Source organism: Agelaius phoeniceus, chromosome 1 (assembly GCF_051311805.1).
Source record: "Agelaius phoeniceus isolate bAgePho1 chromosome 1, bAgePho1.hap1, whole genome shotgun sequence".
Taxonomy (NCBI): domain Eukaryota; kingdom Metazoa; phylum Chordata; class Aves; order Passeriformes; family Icteridae; genus Agelaius; species Agelaius phoeniceus.
The window spans coordinates 116,888,109-116,905,282 of NC_135265.1; the positions used below are offsets into that span (position 1 = coordinate 116,888,109).

Here is a 17,174-nt window from a genome sequence, read left to right on the forward strand (position 1 = left end):
TTCTAGTAATCAAGTCATAGCTTGCACTACTTTATTCATATCCCATTTTTACTTTTTACCCATTTACCCATTTTATTTATCCCATTTTTACACTAGAGCAGTCCATTACTGAAAGATCTTACCCAGTGGAAAGGACTCATTCTGGAGTGCTTCTTGAAAGACAGCAGTGTATGGAATGGAAGCATATTGGAGAAGCTGGTGGAAGACAGTATCCCATTGGTGATTAGACTCCATCCCAGGGAAGGGTCCCTATGTTGGATGGGAAGGGTATAAGAAGGAGCAACAAAGAAGAAGACGACTTTTGAAGTGATGGCAATCCCTGTTCTCAATCCTCCAGTTCCACTCAGGGGGCAGAAACAGGCAGAAGAATTGTGTGTGAAATTGGGACTGGGAAGATGGTAGGGTAAGAAGGGGGACGCAGGTGAAAACTGGGCTTACTTTTGGTTTTATCCTGTTCTGTTATTACTTCTTAGTAAATCATATTATTTCGCAAAGTCAACTATGTTTTGCACAAGGCAGTAAATGGAGAGTGATCTCCCTCTCCTTATCTCATCCTATGGACTTTTTCTGCCCCTGCTGAGGAGGGAGAGGTGATCAAGCAGCCTGGCTGGCATCTGGTGGCAACAAACCAAGGTTGCTCCTAAAACTGAAAGGGCAACAGGTTGTCACAAAAAGCAAAATAGGTCAGTAGATCTAACTAAGCCTGATAATCCTCCATCTAGTCTGGTGAGTTTCACTAATTGATTTCCTTTACCTTTTTTTCTTTTCCTTTGGTCATGATATAACACAGAGAAAAAAACATGTTTGTACACTTGAAATACTCAATCACCTAACAGGACAAGCCCCAGTGCCAGCTTGGAGGAATCAGCAGAAGAGATCTGTGTCAGATCACAGGGTCTCAGGCTACAATATTAGAAAAATTATAACAGGCTGCATAAACTTCCCTTAGGAAAGGTTTAGGACAGCTGATCCCTTTGAAGAGGTGAAAAAGGGATCTCTGGAGCTTGTTTTCAGCTGTGTTTCCTAAGATTTTGGGAAATCTAGTGCCAACATCCATTTCTATGAAACAATCGTTTCAGAAGGTCAGTGAAAGCCTAGAAGTGAAGATATCATCACTGGTGAATGATATGACTACTGAAAATCTAATCTGCAGCCAGCCTGCAACTCCCCAGCTCTTCTAAGTGAACATTTTTATTTAATTTTAGCTACATTTTACTTTCAAAACTCAATTCACTCACAGTTAAGTAGCTCACATTCTAGGTTTGTAAATAGCTTGTCTGGTAAATGCGGGAGAGATGCTGGCAGCAAGCATCCACCTTCAATGTTTTGATTAGTTCTGCTTGGCTTGTATCATCAGTTGACTGAATGTGAGATTGTGCACATTAGATGGAGTAATGTCTTTATGGTGACTTGGCAATTATTTAACCACTACATTGTACCCCAAACTCCATCTTTCTCAGATAAATAAAACGAATCTGTCATTATCCATCCAGAGTAGGAAGGAATGATTACCACATACATATAATTTATAGAAAGACATAATAACACACTTTTAATATGCCTCAGGTTGAACTTGCAAATGAACACCCTGCTGTGGAAAAAACTCATGCAGACATTTTGGTTTTCAGGAAGCATTGCTGTTCAAAAGTGCTCAGAGTCTGTCGGATCCTGTAGATATTCTGAGAATCTAAATCAGGCAGAAGAAAGGAGAGGATGAATTCTGCGTGTTTTCCTGCAAAGTATGTAGAGCTATTCAGTTACTTATAAAGTACTGGGATTTTTTTCAAGGGGTGGATAAACTAGTTCCTCAAAATTGCTGGGCAGAGGGAGACAGACCATGTCTTCTGGTATGACACAGCAATATGACTCTTAGTATTCCTCTGTGCTGAAATGATATATGAAAAAGAAATCATACATAAATATCATAAAAATACAATTTTTATGATATTTATGTGTTGACCTCGTTGAATTTTAAAAGTCCCTTTCAACTTAACCCATTTCATGATTCTATGATTTCAGAAGTGTATTCACACTTTTTTTTTAATTCCTTTGCAGATAAACCTTCAGTAATTCTCCAAAGACAAATGACAAGAAATCAGGCAAGCAGGGACAGTGACTCTGTGTCACTGAGCCACCTGGCTTGTAGCTGAGCTGCAGTGCTCACCTCTGAGATATCTGATCACCAAATGAGGAGAGGAAGGAAGCCTCTCCAAAACCAGGTGATTAATTTGGTGTATGGGGAGACTGACATCTCAAATTTGATGTGTAAGTAAGGTAGTGAGTTTTTTCCTGTCGCCTTTTTGCTTTTCTTCATTTTTACTTGCATTCTCAGGCCATAATTGGTGCGATAACTTGGGGTTCATAAAGTACTGGTCCAAACGCAGAAACTATTTTCTGTGAGATATATCAAGTGTTCATTCCAAAGACTGAGTGCTGAAAGGACTATTCATTCTCTACATCAGGTTAAACTTATCTGGTCCACCTTTCATCTGCCTACTGAGTTCATTAGGATTTCATAATAACTGAAAAAGAGCTTATTTAATTAATTTGGTTAGAATTGGCCACAGAATGTTTAAACTTTTCTTACCCTTCCTTTTGAGCCATTATGACAAGACAGATGAGTACTAGAAAAACACATCAATATTTTAAATAATCTTTTAAAAGACAACAATCTTCAAAAAACCTGTGGAGTCTCTACAGCAGCTATAGCTACTCAGTCACTGTGTGTAGGTGGGCTCCCAGGCTGTGCACAGGCTTGTTGAAGACTTGCAGACATTACCTGGGCTTCACAATTCTCCTTGTGTGGAGAATTGCCTGGAGGATTGGCACTGTGTCTCATGCCTTTGAGAAATGCAAATGTTTCGGGGAGGGGAGAAAGAAGAAAAAAAAAAGCAAGGGTATATTGTTGCTTTAAAACTTTAGAATCTGGCAGCAATATAACGAAATATTTCCCTCTTTGTCAGTGTTCATTTTAATGCATTTTTGGAGATGCAGTAGCAAATTAAAGTCAGAGAGATCAGTGCAGTTGGAAATATTTAATTTTCACAAAGTGGAAGTACTGGGCTCCCGTGGAGTCCTAAAGCCTAAAGCTAATATATAGTCCCCAACTTTACTTTCATTTAAGTCATTGGCAAAATTCCCATTGACTTCAAGTGAAGTAGCATTGGCCCACTTTCAAAAAAGGAGTATTATTAGGTTTAACATTTTAAACCCACAAACATAAAGACCAGTCTTAACATTATCATGATTGAGAATTTCATTTTCAAATGCATTTGACAGTATAGTCAAACAAAGAAATGTAGCTTATCTTTTAAACTTTTAAATCACTAGGTTGAGCAAAATGGGAACTGCTTTCAATTAAATAATGCATTGAAAAGTATTGGGACAGAATTGCCTTTGACAGACAAGAAATACTGTATTTATCTCATTGTAGTCCATTCATTGGTTTATGGCTCCAGAATCCTCAAGCGAATATCATAAATCCACATGACATCCTTGTGTGTTCTAGCAGATGTTGCATTTGAGTCTCAGAGTTAGCTGAAAGATGTGTTAAAACTCATGTAACCAGGCAGCTTCCTGTCAGCCACCCATCTGAGAAGTCTCAGAAGCTCTAGTAACTACAGTGAGGTTTGGATGAAGTTACATCCCAGAAATTGGCTCCAGATTTGTCCACTACAGAGGAGAAGATCATGTGAAGTACAGTTGAAATCTCCCACAACAAGCTAATCAAAAATGCCTTTGAGATTTCTGACATTACAGCCGTGAAAAAAATTCAGTTTTAGGGGCATATATGCACATACCAGAGCTAAGAGTGTTGCCAGGACTAAAGGCTGCTCTAACCAGCCCTATCTGGCACTGTTCACCGAGTAATGGAGTTTCTTAGGCATTGTCCTACCTGTTGCATCTTGGGCGGTTGCCCACTCTTCAGCTGCGCAAGTGACAACACCTGATGTCATAGGCGATGGCAGACACCGTGCTAAAAACAAAAGAGCAAAATACTGCATGTGCCAGGTGCTCCTGGGGACAGGGAATTGGATCCTATTTAGAGTGTAGGGACAGTTCAGCAGGAGAGAGGAGGGGGCTGCAAGAGTCCTGACCCCTGCTCGAAGGCTCCTCTGGAGGTTGTGCTTCTTTGAGGCTCAGGTGCAGACTCCAGAGGTGTGGGACTGCACAGCTGGGTCCATGGTAGCAGCAATGACTTCATCTCAAGGAATGGCTTGACTAGACCAGGCATGCCTGGATCTCCAGCCTCTCCATAAAAAGGGCTCTCAGAAGCAACTTCTTCCCCAGTCTGCCCTGTGGAGCCCCTAGTGTCTGTTTACGTGGTGTTTCTAGCTGTAATGACTGCCTTGGAACACAGCTGGGTTCAGAGGATCCTGTATCCAGAGGATGCCTTCCTCCCCACCCCAGGACGCTGGAGATGGTGAGTGAAAGGGCACTGAGGAGTCAGTCAGTCAGGCTCTAACAAAAAATACACTAATATTTGAACTGTTCCTCTATGCCTTAGATGTTGATTGGGTTTTGTTTGTTCAGTTGTGTATATGATCTCTATGGTGTGTTTGATTTTCTTTTGTGCTATTGAAATAAAGGAAACAGAAAATTCAAAGGCAGTCAAGAGTAGGAATGTTATATCCTAACTTCTTAGAACTAAGGGATTTCAAAGAATGTATTGTGAGAACCTTCAGATGATGTATTGTGTACTGCATGGGCCAAAGTGTAAGCAGGAACTTGGGCTGCCAAGGGCTACAAATTCCCTGTTTGCTTTCACAGAGATGGGGGAGGAGTGACTTCCCACTTTCAGAAGAAGTCATGAGGCACCTGATGTGTTACAGGTCTGCCAGGGCCTCTAGCAGTCATGTTCAGATACTTAACAGTGGCCATGAGAATACAAGAGTATGAAACACTCCTCAGAATTTGCTTGTTTGCCACTAGGAAGAAATAAAAAATACTTGTCTTATAATTGGATGATCAATAAACAAATTTACTACAACATTCAAGCTTCCCAGCACTTGCAAGTGGAGTTCAAACGGACAGGATTAAGTGACTAGTGATAATAACTGAAAAAGGTGTATGATTAGTCAAAAAATGAACCCTAGTACACTGACAGCTGAAAATACATGATCGTATTTACAATATGAAAGATGAATCTGTTCATTCAAGGCTCTCTAATGCAGCAATTGCAGATGTTGCAAACACAGTAACTCGAGAGAAATTATTCTGCTAATTTTTATACTGACAAGCCCCATTCAAATAAACAATAACTGCGATTTACCATGTATCCAGAATAATTCTTCTCAGAAGCCTTCAACAGAGAGCAGTGAATCTTTCCTTAATCCATCTGTTTTCATGTTTGTTTATCATAATACAGAGGGGTCATGTGCTGAGTAAACAGGTTGTTATAGAAAGTTAATAACTCCTGAGTTATTTTTTGAGACTTGGTGCCTAAACAAACACAGAGACATAAATGAGTTGTTTCCAGGATGGGACCAGGACTACATGACTCAGTTTATCCACAAAAGACAAAACTCCTGTAAAGCATTATCTTTATTTCAGATTATGATGGCAAATAATTTTAATATCTATTTTTCAAGGCTTGATTCCCTTCCACTAAATGGGGTGTTCTGTCACTGGACCAGATGCTGAATGATCAGAGTCAAACCATTAATGAAGTCTCAAAACAGTTAATGCAGGGTGACTCTTCCTGAATGTTTCACAACATTATACACTTTTAGAATGTACATTTTGAAGTATATCTGTGGCTTCCTAGAAGTAGCCAGTGCCTGTAATAAGGGGGGAAATGCCAGGGTGAGATCAACTTGGTTTTTTTCAGTTAAAAGTGTATACTTTCTTGTTGACACAGAGTGTAACTACTAAGAAATCTTTGACAATTGTCTTTGAGAAGATTACATTTAAAACACCAGTTTTAACGGCTAATTATCTACAGCTGATCCTCTTACCATTCCTTTTTATAGCAACCATTTTTCAAATGGCTTTTGAGTCAGTGCCTCATCCAGTAGCCATTGTCTCTTTGAGCACTTTGTTCTGTCTGGTGTCTAAATTGCTGACTACCCCAGATCTAGAAGATGAATTTCTGCAATGAAAAGCATTCAAACATCAAAATGGCTGCTGTCCTTGATAGAAACTCTGTTAAATACTGAGTGGCCTAGGCTAGACATTCCCAGTATTAGCTATGCATTAAAGAAATCAGAAATGCATTACCATTTAATATGCTAAATACTACAGAGCTGGGATAATTGCATCAGAAAATACAGTGTAACTTCCTTACCCCTCTCTCTGTTCTCTTTTTCAAGAACTGTTGTTTACACTGATTCCTCCTGTGTTGATACAGAAGTTATGCTACCTCTGCTGGTAAATCTGGCTATTTTAATCTGTTTGTATGTTTATGTGTTGATACAGCAAAAAATGTGCTTGGTACATCCTCTGGTGGCAACACTTGGAAACATCAGTCAGGTGTGCAAAAAAGCTGACTCCACTTTCTGCCTTTGTGTATTAGAGCTGCTTTTTCCCTCTTTAGGCAGAGGAAACACAGTGGGCAAGAGTGTTCAGGAGGAGCTGCTGAAGAGCAGGCCACCTTCATCCCAGGATGGGGTCACAGAGCTGTTCACCACAAGAGTTCAGAGGGCTCACGGCATGATCATCATCTTTTTCACCCCTCCAGGCCATCCTGGTACCTCAAGCTGTTGTTTTTATGGAGCAGAAGCAAAATTATGGAAGAGATTGGTGTGGTGGGGGTTTTTCATGCCCAAGGAAACTGCAGCAGCCCTTTTGAAGCACTGGCACTCAGACCCCATGCCAAGGAGGAAAGTACAGGTGACTCTCTGTGTTTAATACAGGACTATTGAAGGAGTTTCCACCAGGACAGATGAGCCTGACTGAGTAGAAAAGGAGTGCCTAGCCTTTGAGAACCAGCACCATGAGGTCCTCTCACCTCTCTCTTGGCTTCTTCTTCCCAGACTGCTCAAGTAAAACTCCTCCTCACCACTAGAAGCCAGTGAGCTGCTTGATGTCACTTATGGATTAATAATGTACACAAGGAATGAAGAAAGACCTATGAAACAGGTGTGAAATTATATTGATCTGAAATTAGTTATCACATGATCATTTGAGGAGCATGTGAAATCACTCCTTTTCTGATCAGGAGGTTTTCTGTTTTATCCAAAGCTTAGTTGTTTACTTTTCTTCGTTTTCACCCTTTTACCTTCAGGAGATGGGCAACATGCAAGATGTTTTACTGTTCTACTTTTCCCTTCAACAACAAAAAGGGATTAGTTACTGTTTAATCAGCTGCTTTAGTACCAAGATGAGACCCATGAAATTAAGTTGTGCAGATTTTATGATTCAGCAGAGTTCACAATGCCAATGTCAAATATCTGTCTGCCGAGGTAAGCCCCATGAGTGAGCCATAGAGGTCAGGAAAGAGGAACTTCAGCAACCACCAGGAGGTGATACCAGCAGAATCAGTAACATCTGGTGGTCACCTGCATCACAATACTCAGGTGGGATGGTGGCTTCTCTGCATTGCAGAGATGACAGTCACAACAAAACTAAGAAAAATTTCTGGTGCAGAAAATAGTGGAGATGGGCACCAGGCTTTTCTCAGAGGACAGGACTGTCCACAGATGCAACACACAGCTTTAAGGCAGGTAAAAGGCTGTTAGGCACAGAACAATTTCTGTGTCATTGCCTGAGGGCACTTCAGGGCTGTCCCTCCCCAGGGAGGTGCCTGATACAGTGTGCCCCAGTGCCCCTGGCTGCTCCTGGATGAGGTGGTGGGACAGGAGCACCTGCCAGGCCCAGCCCTGCCACCCCAGGGAGCCCCCAGCTCTCATGGAGTTCCCTACTGCATTGTCATACCCTGAAGAACCCATGAGGGATGGGGACGAGGCAGGGGGACATAGTCACTGCAGCTGAGTGCAGTTAGCCTGGAGGAAAAGCTTTCCAAGGAGATGGGGAGGGATCACCTGGGGAGGTCTCTAAAGCAAGTTCTACCTACACCCATCAGCCACTCTTGCCTCAGTGCTGGGATAGGACAAGACATGGCAGCTCAACATCCCTGTGTTCTTACAGCACCAACAGGCTTGTGCACAGCAAGGGGAGACTTCTGGGAGTGTATGCTCCTGCCGAGCCTGCTTCAAGGCGCCTCGTGGAGCTTCACCCAAGTAGGGCACATAGCAGGGTGGATTAAGCTTCATTTTGGCTATCCCTTTACATCTCTCCTTCAGTGAATCAGGAAGGACCAACCAGTTTCATTAAGTCCTTCCAGCTCAAGACCTGAGCACCTGGATTCAGCAGTGAAACTTCAGACCTCTGCCAAGGCCACTGGGGTGGCTCTGCCTTTGTCTCCCAAAGCAATGTGATCTCACTGCAGGTACCCTTGAGGCCCAGCCATACCATCAGTCCTGTTTTTAAGAGACTGACAACACAGTTAGGCAGAAGCAATTCTATTTTGTAGTAACTTTCTGTGAATAATCAATATTTAGTGTCTGCAACTCTAATACTGAATTATTTATTTGAGAATTTAAGTATTTGGAAAAATATCAATGCCACTTGTATGCTGAGCTGCATCAAAATCAGCATGGCCAACGGGTTAGATGAGGTGATTCTGTCTCTATCTTTGTGAGACCCCCACCTTGAGTACTGATTCCAGGTCTGGGGTCCCCAGCACAGGAAGGACAATGACCTGGTGGAGCAAGTCTAGAAGAGGCCAACAAAATGATTTGAGGGATGGGGGACCTGTCCTGTGTGGAAAGGCTGAGAGAGTTGGCATTATTTAGCCTGAAGAGAAGACTTCAGGGTGACCTAATTGCATCTTCCATTACCTGAAGGAAGCCTATAAGAAAGACGGAGAGAGACTATTTACAAGAGCATGGAGTGATAGAACAAGGCATAATGGCTTTAAACTGAGAGTAGATTGAGATTAGATATTAGGCAGAAATTTTTCACTGTAAGGGTGGTGAGGCACTGGAACAGGTTGCCCAGGGGAGTTGTAGATGTCCCATCCTTGTAAATGTTCAAAGCCAGGCTGGATGGGCCCCTGAAACACCTGGTCTAGTGAAAGGTGCCACTGCAGGGGAGTTGGAACAAGATAACCTTTAAGGTCCCTTCCAACCCAAGCCATTCTACGATTCTATACTTATTCAAGCTGCATTATTAAAAGGGGAAACTATTAGGTACTCTGGGTACTAGGATACCTTAGTACAGCCCTGGAAACTTGTGCAAGTATAAAACAAACATGACAAACAGGCAATAAATAACTTCCAGGCCATCTCTTACTGCTCAGAATGACTTGGCTGAAGTGGTATGTAGGGTAAAGAGCTTTGAAGACATGAAATATTTAACAGAGCTCTGAAGACATGAAATATTTGGACCATCCCTACTGCTTGTCCAGTACCTAAAAAACATCAAAGAAATATATTTTTTGCAGTAAAAAAACACACATTCTGAAGATCTGTGAGTCAGGAGAAGAGAATAGACACATTTGTCCTGTAGCTGGAGCTGAAGGACTAACAGGAGTGAAAAAAAACAGGAAACTTATTTCTGGAAGGTGATATTTGAACATGCACAAAGGGAGGTTGTTTACTAGATCAAAAATGTGACTTTGTCACTTTTGGAGAAAAGCATAAACACTTTGGCCAAATCAAGTCATTCTAATGTGAGATACACTGAATCTTATGCAATAAAGTGGGTGATAAATGTTTTTCCCAGTAAGTCCATATGCTCTATGTTTTAGTCCTCCCTATTATCTATTTATTAAAAACTTTTTAAAGTAAAAAGATCTCAGTTCATCTGCAAAAAGATTCCTGTGTCCCTATAGGAAGCAGTCTTGTTTGGCTCTTCACTTAAGACCTGTCATCTGATTTCAGTGTCAGGAAAGATTCTGGATTTATTTTCATCAATTTGTGCATCTGTGTCCCTTCTTATTTTTTCACTCAACTCCCCCCCCTCCCCTCCCAAGTTGTATACCTGATCTGCAGGTACACAAATGAACAGAAAAAACTTTCATCTCATAAAGTTCAGAGTTCAGTCCTGGATTTCCCCTGGTGGCAATGGAGGAGCTTTTCCTTAGGTTGCTCTCTTTTGCAGCCGTAGGGGTCGGTGGTGCTCTCTTAGACTGCATCTCCATCCATCTCCATCCTGTGTCTGCCCGAGACATAAGCCCTGGATGTGCCAAGCCTGTAAACCCTTCTCAAGCACGCTCTGACTCCAGTGGCCAAATGCTGATTTCAGCTGGCAAGCAGCAGGCAATGGCGTTAGCTAATGTGGCAACCACCAGCCGCAGCTGTCTCTTATCCATGGCTGGTGCCTTACTCCTCAGGGACTCAAGCCAAGACCCAGGCTGAAGATGGCTGTTTCTAAGCTAAGAGGTTTGCCAAGGTTCTGTGTGAAAATGTGACTCCATGTACAAATCTCAGACAGGTGCTTCCCCGATGATGTGTTGACTGTATTGTCCAAACAACATTGTATTACTGGATGCTTCACATATTTTCCACCATGGGGCCTTGATATTACAGAATGACAGAAGGATATCGAACACATAGTGGGTTAATGAAGGAAATTTTATTGTCTGGGTCACTCAAGGATCAGGTGAAATTACCCAAAGGACTCTTTCTGGTCTTAATAGCAGGAAGTTCATTACTTTGCTGGCATTAGTGTTACTGAGTCTGTAAATAGACAAGATGTTAAACCTGTTTTAAGATCCCTATTACAAGATCAGAAACCCTGTGGCCATATGACACAAAGCACTAAAACAACTTCAGTCTGTCAGTTCAAATTTGTTCCAAATATTTTGAATTCTTAGTACAACTTCAATCTGTCTTGACAGATCAGTTTTTAGCTCATCCTGCCCACTCTAATTTTATGCCGAATACACATCATCTGTTTACCCATAGTTGGGATAAAGTCTGGCATATATCCATATACTGTACTCTGGCTAATTCATCAGAAATGTGCCCGTGCCTCATTCAGATTGGATTTGTACCACAGGCTGATCCAGGAGCACACAGATCTTATACAGTGGAAGCACAGCCCACGTGAGGCCTGTTGACAGAAATGGTATGTGACAGAACGAATCTAGGAGAAAAGTAAAAAGTAGAAAAGCTGGAGGAAAGCTGATGAGCAAAAAAAAAAAAAGAGATGTGACTTGAAGGGGAAATAAATACATAAATAAATAAATAAACATAGCATGCGGAACAAAATATTTGAAAACCACACAAGCACTGCAGGTAGTCCAAATATGGTTACACATAGTGCCAGGTATAAAGCATTGAGAACACACATAAAAGGCAACTCAAGATGAGGCAGAAGGTCAGTGCAAGCTTCTCAACTTGATGAAGGAATTGCTGGGTGAATTTCTGTGGTCTCTTTTATAAAGACCAAGCCTAATAGAGTGAACCTTTCCACTTTAATATTGGTTGATCATAAGTAATTGCCAGTCCCTGTGGTGGTACAGTCTGGATTGCACATACAGACTTGAGTGTATTTTTGCCACAGCTCTGAAGGCAAGGATATGCTGCTGGGTACAAACAAGGATGTAACAACAAAATGGGAGGACTCTGTCTGGAGAAGTGGAAAAATATCTAATTAAAATCTAATGAAAGACAAGGAGATATAAAACCACACATGATCTCATTAAATTACCAATTGAAAAGCCCTCAAGAGCAGATTTAGACTTGACTCTAATTCTTTCCTTGCTCTAGACAAATGTTTTCCTTTTACAGGTACAACTTCTTTGATTTGGGTGACAACAGTCCTATCCCTGCATGTAGATATCCACTACAGCTAAAATGTCAGCTGGAATTTTTTGCTGGAAAGGACACCGTGTTTTGATTCTTTTCTCTCATTCTTCTGGCTACCAGGGAAAAGGAACAGGCAAAAGGAAAGTGAGGGGAAGAGGGGTGTCTCTTCACCTGGTCTCTTGTTGCCCAAAACTGAATATATTTTGGTTCTTCCTTCTTAGAAATTGATAAGAAAGAAGCATTATTTAAAAAAACCACAAAATCAATCTCATCTACACCAAACTAAATTTCTTTCTATATGAAAATATTTCAAGTAATACCAGATTGCCCTTTTTTAACTGGCTAATTAGCAAGAGAAGGTGTGTATTTGGGATCACAAAGTCTCTCCTATTAAGAGCTGGTAATGTAACCACATTTTATCACTCTCTTCATTTACAGGACAACTGACAGATACTTTCTCAAAAAGCATCCCTTTTTCTTTTCTCTCTCTTTGAGAAATAAAAACAATTACACAACAAAACAAATGTAGAATGCAGGTTGGTCTATACAGGAGCTGGAGGCTCAATAAAAAGAGACATTTAGCTAATATAACAGAAGCCCTAAAAAACATTGCTAAAACTGATTGGAATTTAAAATTTCAGTAACTTAGCATATTCTAACTTAATTAAAACTTCATTTCAATTCAGAAAAGTTCTAAAAATGTCAAGAAGGGCACTTCCTTTTCTTGCACATGGAACAAAGACACATCTTCCAAGGGCTTCATTGAATCCTTACTTTTGAGACCCTAAGGTTCAGCACACATTTGTCTCAAGACAAATGATCTTCACAAAATCATTTCAGGGACTTTGTGAATTAAAAAAAAAAACAGTGTAGAACTGCACAGTTTAGCATTCCCATAAACACCAACACAATTTTGCTCGACTTCAAAAAAAAAAAAAAATAGCAACGACATTTTATTGATTCCTCTACTTCTTAAAAAGAGAAAAAATTCCTCATAAACCTGTTCCTAAGCTTCACAAATTTTCACTGTTTGGGACAATGAAAGAAAATTTCTGCAGTTTGTAAATGCAGGATACCTATCAGATCTTCCTTTTTTGCTTTTATGGACCTAAATTAAAGTGCTGTGAAATGAGCTTGTTAGCCTTTTAGTGATTAAAAACAAAGTTAATTGTGATGTAACACTAACCACAATTATGGTAATCAACTCTAAAATGAGAATGAATCCTTAATATTAGATTCAACTTTGTTAATAAGAAACTGAATTTAGGAACTGTTAATTTATTAACTAGCCTAGAGGTGTAAAGCATGGAAAGTCTTGAACACTAAGACTTTTTGGGAAAGGATGAATACTGTAATATCAAGTAGCACACAAGAAATGTCTGTGGTCTGCAGCCACCACTACTAAGTGTGTTTGGGAAAGAATTCACAACAGCAAAGAAGGGTGGCAGATCAGGAGAAGCAAGAGGAAGGTGAATTTTGAAGCAACAAATAAAAGCAACTTGCTAAAAATGTGAGGAGGCCTTTGGAGAAAGGAGGAAGAGTTCCAATTCAAGGGTTATAGGACCCAGTTAATCTGCCTCTGTAGTGGTGGTCACTTGAGACACTGCAGGGGCTGCCTTGTGTAAAACAGTAATTTTTGCAAAACTTCACAGCCTTCACTTATTCCCATTAACTCAGATAAGAGTGGCCTTTGAAGCTGGGTATCTAAACTCAAGCAGTATCTGCTTTCCTGGCAGTAGCAAAGGCCCTGAAAGCACAGGGATTTCTTTTCCTATTCTTGTCATTTCAGCACAGCAAGCACCTAGGAAGGTAGAAAAGTCTTTATGCCAAACAAGTCTGTAAACAACTGCCCATGCAGAGCATGTTTAGTCTGGGCTGTCCTAAAGTTTGGGAAAGATGTGTCCTTGTTTTAACACTGTTACTACAAAGCAAGAACTTGGGGGAATATCTGTGGGCTCGCAGTGCTCACAGCTCACCTTCCACTTCCTAACAGCTCTGATTCCACTGAAATCAAACAGATGATGCTCCATTTTGCAAATTATAAGCAACAAAAAACAGTGGAACTTCCTGAAAGACTGGAGTCAAACCAGCACTGGGACTTATGGTGCTCCTAAAGTCACTGGTGGCCCTGCTGTATTTAATTTCTGGTATTTTTGAATTTTATCTGAATAGATGTGATCTTGAAATTTGGCTTAATCTATTGTTTACTTTCCAGTTTAAACAGAAACCAGCCACTTTCATTCATATAATTTTTCTTGCAGAGTATATCTTTGCCCACAGATCCTTCCTTGGACGAGGGGCATAGATCAGAAAAAAACAGATGCCAAATTATGATACAGTGAGAGACATTTGTACATAAACATTTTCTTTGTTTGCTTTTTACGTTGGGGAACAAACCCTGCCTGAAGCTATAGTATGCAGACATCTAGTGGCTGGATAATATAATGCAATTAACACATCTTTACAGGACACCTGTAAAAGTTCTGTGCCATCCTTTCATCCTCTGAAGGCCTGATGCCTTGGGTCCTGCTGAAAACAGATTCTTTGGCTCTGCAAGAACTTTTTTTCATTCATTACAGCCCTAGTCACGGGTATTTTGAGATACACTGGCCTCATGTGTTTCTGGGATTCCATTTTAAATTGTGGGGAAGTGTAGGGGGATAGAACATAAGTAAATAAAGGTAGTATAAAAAGTAATCTTACCCCCTAAAGAGTTGTAGCTGGGTTAATTATTAAAGATTAGGAGCAGGCCTGATTTTAACAGGCCACATCTGTAGCCAGTCAGGAGAGTGTTATAAAAGAGTGGATTGGTGGGTTGAGGGAACTGGAGTCAGTTGGCTGCTGTGAGGACAAGGAAGAGTCAGTGCCTCAAGGAGCTGCCTATGAGAAACATCAAGGAGATACAAAACTAGCAATATGGAACCCTTGCAATGTAAAGATAATAGAACTCTTGTAATATAATGACAACGTGGAACTGGGGTGGTCAAAATGTAAAATCAGGAAGATTCCAAATGCTGCAGCACATCCACTTAATCGCAGCCTGTAATTTCACACTGAGACTCGTGCTCTTGGTAATCATTAGCAGCTTCCCTGCCAAAAGCACACAGCTCTCAGACCCTTTTGTGTTTGTTTTCTATTTTTCTCTTGAGTACACATCTCCTTATCTGTATGAACTACTACATGTTTCTAAGCCATGAATAAATCTTTCAGCTACCTTTGGTTTGCGGTTTTTTTTGCTTTTTGCTTGTCCGCATTCATGATTACTCAGCTAACGAGACCAAGCCATTGTCAACTTATGGTCCCAGATAATGAAACTCACTTCATACAGACCTACAGTGCGCCAACAAGAAAAACTCTGGTATCTTCACAACATGAGGCTAAACGCACATTTTCTAGAACTGCTTTTATACCTGCTATTTAAAATATTGCTGACATGGTGTATCATACTCAGCTGTTATGTGTTCATGACTTATTGTAGCTTTCATCTGTTTCATGCCCACCACTGTCAGATGTTTACATGGGAGGCACTTCAGAAAGCACTGTTTGTAGTGTATATTTGTACTAAAGCCTAAGGGAGGAAAAGAGTTTATGTCTATGTAAGATCATGTTGTTTTTGTCTCCATCTCAGACACAAACATCACCTTTAATAATAAGCACTGGAGTTGCTTATGTGCTTGAAGCTCCAGCCTTCTCGAGTGCTTTACTTTATAAAAGAATGGAGGTTGTGTTTTGACTTTAGTTCTTTACTGTCTTCCATCTCAGGAGATGCAGTGGGGTGGGAAGGTAACCCAAGACAGGGAATGTGGTGGACAGCCAGGGTTTTGGATAAGGTTTGCTGTCCAAGGACAAGCAGCCAATTCCCTATCACTGGTGGGAAAGGTGCAGGAGAGAAGCAGTCTCAGGGAATAAGGCTGGCTGGATGTGGTTTCTGATCACTGGTTTGGGAGTTGGCTGTGGGTTAGTCAGCTGGTGTTACACAACCCAGAATGGATCACTTCCAACACAAGCAAGTTGAGATGGAAATAGAAAAGGAATATTTCCAACCACATCCCTGCTAGTGAAAAGGACACTTAAGGAAGTTTCTTTATGCTGTTTTTGCTTTGTTATCTTTATACTTTATTTTTCTTTGTTATTCAAGGCTTAAACAGCTCATTGTGTACTTTATAGGGCAAGTTCTTTCCAAGTTTATCTAATATTTTCCTTCTTTTACCCCATCTTCAGTTTCTTCTCTGATATTTGGGGAGGGGAGGGCCAAGTAGCCACTATCTCTGTAAACAGCATGGAAGAACAGCATGAGAAGAGCACTGGTGTGAAGCATTTGAAGATACTGAATGGAAGAATCACAAAAAATTACCCAGCCCTGAAAAGCAAACCTTGCATTAGAAGTAATTATCCCAGCAAATCAGGGAGAAGACTTCAGAGGTGATCTGACTACTGAGTCAATGCTGGGTTTGTAATTTGCAAAGAAGACTAAGTTAAGGTACAACAAGTTCTCCTGCACAAGGACTACGTATGACATGGTGGATTGTGATGTCTTTTTCTTATACCTGGCATCCTACAGATAATCTGTGATCAAAGAGGAGTCCTCACATGATAGAGAGGAGAAGCCATATACAAAGGGAGTGAAAGATAAGTTTTAATACATCTAAAGCATTCAAACAAGTACTGTAAGAGAAAGGCTCATGAGAAAGTGAATAATGTCTTCAGAGCAAGTCTTAAATAGCATTCGATAGAAATGACCTGGGGCTGTAAAATGAATAATGGGGAAAAAGGAAAAAAAAATAGGACTTCAACACAAATTCATTAAGCAAAGGGAGAAAACAAATCATACAAGTACCAAAAGGGCTGGTGAACTGATGCTAGGCATATAGTCTTCATACTGAAATATATTAACTTTAATTAGAACTTCTAAAATTCAATTTGAATTGCTTTTGTTTTTAAAATAGTTTTTAATGTGTAGTATTATGCAGAGATAAATACACACACATAGGTGTGCTTACAATGGCAGCTACAGTTTCATAAATAAATGTGCACATGAACACTTCCAAACATGTCCTGCATGGTCTAGCCTCAGAAGGTGTAGTGGATGGTTCTCCACCTAGATGACATTTCAGCAGGCAGCACTGGTGTATAAAGGAAAAACACATCTCAAAGCAAACTCCATGGCTGGTGATGCCATCATGAAACCCAACAAAGAAAAACCAGGCCAAAATCTACACTCCTTCCACAGTTCTCAACCCCTGGAGGGTTTTCCCCTTTTTCTCTACAACAATCATTCCCCATGGGACTCCCCCCATTTCTACAAGAAAGGAAGTTTCCCTCCATTCTCACTGGAGTGGATGTGACAACCATGAAAGGAATAATTTGCCCAAGGCCATGACTGCACTAAGTGCTGTGCCCACCAGTCAAACTCAATTG

General features: G+C 40.7%; 1 long non-coding RNA gene across 1 annotated transcript; it reads left to right on the forward strand.

Annotated features, from left to right (window-relative positions):
• Positions 1-1,627: 1,627 nt before the first annotated feature.
• LOC143696086 (uncharacterized) lies at positions 1,628-7,782 on the forward strand. The gene is made up of 3 exons (XR_013185511.1): positions 1,628-1,739; positions 2,056-2,219; positions 6,536-7,782. It is a non-coding gene; the product is annotated as an uncharacterized LOC143696086 (long non-coding RNA).
• The last annotated feature ends 9,392 nt before the right edge of the window (positions 7,783-17,174 follow it).